Source organism: Leptonychotes weddellii, chromosome 2 (assembly GCF_054177405.1).
Source record: "Leptonychotes weddellii isolate Sample4059 chromosome 2, ASM5417740v2, whole genome shotgun sequence".
Classification (NCBI taxonomy): domain Eukaryota; kingdom Metazoa; phylum Chordata; class Mammalia; order Carnivora; family Phocidae; genus Leptonychotes; species Leptonychotes weddellii.
This window is the reverse complement of record NC_138370.1, coordinates 18,106,436-18,109,861: the sequence shown is the minus strand read 5'-3', so window position 1 is coordinate 18,109,861 and position 3,426 is coordinate 18,106,436. Positions and strand designations below refer to the sequence as shown.

General features: G+C 39.0%; 1 pseudogene; it reads right to left on the bottom strand.

Moving 5' to 3' along the window:
- Window positions 1–1,704: 1,704 nt before the first annotated feature.
- Window positions 1,705–2,467, bottom strand: LOC102726782 (heat shock cognate 71 kDa protein pseudogene; annotated as a pseudogene).
- Window positions 2,468–3,426: the final 959 nt, after the last annotated feature.

The following is a 3,426-nucleotide window of genomic DNA, read 5'->3' as shown; positions in this document are numbered from 1 at the left end:
CAAATGAGTAAGGCAGACATAGTCCCTGACTTGCTGGGTCTTATCTTTATAATGCAGTAGATTTCTAATTGTAAAATAATGAATGTCTCTCCTTTTATTTACATGCTATTTTATAACTTGGTAAAGTTTGTATTTCTATTTGAAGAGATTCTATGCATTCTTCTTATTATTATTTTGGCTTTATCTAACATATTATTTTAAAATTTGAATGTAAGATTTTGTTTTGCTTTGATATAGTATCTTCTGTTTTCTGCTGCATTATAGGAAAGATATTGAGTAAAACACAGGCATTCACACATAGGTGTGTTTGTGGTGTGTATTGTGTGTTTGTGGATATCTTCTATTTAAATTCTTTAGGCTTTAATATTCTCTTGGGATTTTTAGATAATTATACAATAAGTTAAACATTTTTTCTCCCATTTTCCAATTGTTATAACTTATTAAGTACTTCACAGTTTATGGAATCGGCCGGAATTTTTAGAAATATATTAAACTTAAAATAACTTAGCAATAAAATTATCTGACCTTACAGGCCAGTTATTTGTCCATTTGGGTGTTTAATTCTTTCTGAACCCTTTTGATTGATTTATTTGTTCCAGATATTCATCCATTCAATTTACCTAAATATTTTATCACGAGTTTTATATTTACTTATAGTTTATAAAATTTCTTTTTATTATTATAAATTCTTTCTCATTTCTGATATTACTTGATTTCTCTCTTTTCCTTAGAAAAATTGTTAATCTATTTTAAAGTTCTCAGCAACATTTGGTAGTTCCGGATATTGTTCTGAATATGCCAGAAATATGTTCTGGATAACATGAAGTGCAAAGGAATTCCTTGGAAAAATACAGAGTAGCTCAAATGAAAAGTTAGACAAGACTTCCAGGAGGACATGCATCAGGGCTGTAGTGTGGATAACAGAAATCGAAGGGCATTTTGAATTTCAGGTTCCTTCCCTGACCGTGGATGAGCTCCAACTTTTTTTCATCCTGTGTTACTCAATATTCAAATTATTGAAAAAGAGAGTCTTATCAATACAGTTTTATATTAATTATTATTGCTCTATAACCAATTACCTCCAAACTTAGTGGCTTAAAACCAATGTTTAGGGGTCCCTGGTGGCTCAGTAGGTTAAGCGTCTGCCTTTTTTTTTTTTAAAGATTTATTTATTTATTTGACAGAGAGAGACACATCCAGAGAGGGAACACAAGCAGGGGGAGTGGGAGAGGGAGAACCAGGCTTCCCGCCGAGCAGGGAGCCTGATGCGGGATTCGATCCCAGGACCCCGGGATCATGACCTGAGCTGAAGGCAGATGCTTAACCAACAGAGTCACCCAGGCACCCCAAGTGTCTGCCTTTGGCTCAGGTCATGATTCTAGGGTCCTGGGATTGAGCCTCACATCTGGCTCCCTGCTGGGTGAAGAGCCTTCTTCTCCACCCCCTCCCCCACTTGTGCTCTCTCTCACTATTTCTCTTTCTCAAATAAATAAAATCTTAAAAACAAAACAAAACCAATGTTTATTATCTCACAGTTTCTATGGGTCAGAAAACTGGGTTGCAGTCAAGATGTTGCCTATGTCTACAGTCTCCTGCAGGCCAAGCTGGGCTGGAGGATCTGCCTCCAAGCTCGCCCACGTGGCTTGGTGTTTGTTTGGTTTTGCCAATTTTAAATACAGTTTTATTCAAGACATTGCATTTTCCACTTATGATACAGTACTTGTAAGTTGCAATATTTCCTTTCCCTGTGTACATATTCCATATTCAAGTATCAAGAATGCCCAATTATTTACTACAGCACCTCAACTTTAAAATTACCATGGCATTTGCTACACATTTGGGCCCTTCAATATTTTGTGTGGAACAATGGTAAACCTATGCTTAGGTTGGCTGAATCAATCTCTCCCATGAAAGGCCCAAGGGAGACACCATCATTTGGAGGAGCTCCACCACCAGGGAAGCCCCAGACTTTCCTCCTGATAGGCCTCCTGCACTCTGGAGTAGGTTGGTTGTGATGGGGCTGCAGTCTTTCTGCTGATGTTCATATTCTTTCTTCTCTCTAGTCTGATTCTTATCAAGCCATTTGATGATTTCGTTACTCTTGTCAGGAATTTTTGGTTTGTCCTCAAAGTAGATCTTGCCTTGAAGTTTTTCATCTTTAATAGTTGCTTGCACGTTGAATGCACAGGATGCAAGCCAGTTCTTGGAAGGCAGAGACATTGGGAATGTCGCTGTCATCAATATCAAAAGTGACTTCCATTTGAGGAACCCTATAGGGTGCAGGAGGTATGTCTGCATGTTCAAACTCGCCAAACAGGTTATTGTCCTTGGTCCTGGCACACTCACTTCCATAAACCTGAGTGAGCACACCAGGCTGGTTGTCAGCACAGGTAGTGAAGGTCTGGATCCGCTTGGTCGGAAAGGTGGTATTGAGTTTGATGAGGACAGCCATGACTGCCAGTGGTTATAATGCCAAGGGGAAGAGTGACATCCATGTGCAGCAAATGTTGAATATTTTTAGATTTGTCTCCATGGAGGATGGTTGCCTGGACCTCCCAGTTCCACAGATGGGTGTCTTCATGATATGACCACTGACTTCCCCTAGATCTAGTGTTGCAAGAAGAGCAAGCATAAAGTCACAGCACATTTTATGACCTGGTACCCCAATCTACACTATCACTTTTGCTCTATTCTAGAAACTGAAAATGAGTCTCTAGGTGCAATCCACACTCAAAGAGAGAAGATTTAGGCTTGACTTCTTGAAAGGAAAATCAGTAGAGAACTTATTTTAAGCCATCAGAAACGGATCAGAAGTACTGGGTAGCTGGTTAGAAAATGATATGGCGGGCGCCTGGGTGGCTCAGTTGGTTAAGCGACTGCCTTCGGCTCAGGTCATGATCCTGGAGTCCCGGGATCGAGTCCCGCATCGGGCTCCCTGCTCGGCAGGGAGTCTGCTTCTCCCTCTGACCCTCCTCCCTCTCATGTACTCTCTCTCATTCTCGCTCTCTCAAATAAATAAATAAATCTTTAAAAAAAAAAAGAAAATGATATGGCAATTTGGTAAATAAGTGGCACCAACATTTCGTGGAATGAGAGAAAACACAAACTAAAATGTTGTCACCAAGAAAGGGAAGAAAAGCTTTTGGATGGCAAAATGCACCATGCCCACTTTTCAAAGACAAAACCCTGCCTTATTTTGATATCTTGAGACGTGCTTTTAACTTTATTATTCTCTCTCACCTTTGTGGTTTGCTTTTATATTCTCTTTTCTAAACTGTTAAATTTAATAAATATTTCACTTAATTTGTATGATAAACATGGTTAGATTGTAACATTGCCTGCAAGAATAGCATGGGTCTTACCTCAGTTATTATTATCCTTTAAACATAATATACTTACAATGCAGTAATCTTAAGCATACAACTC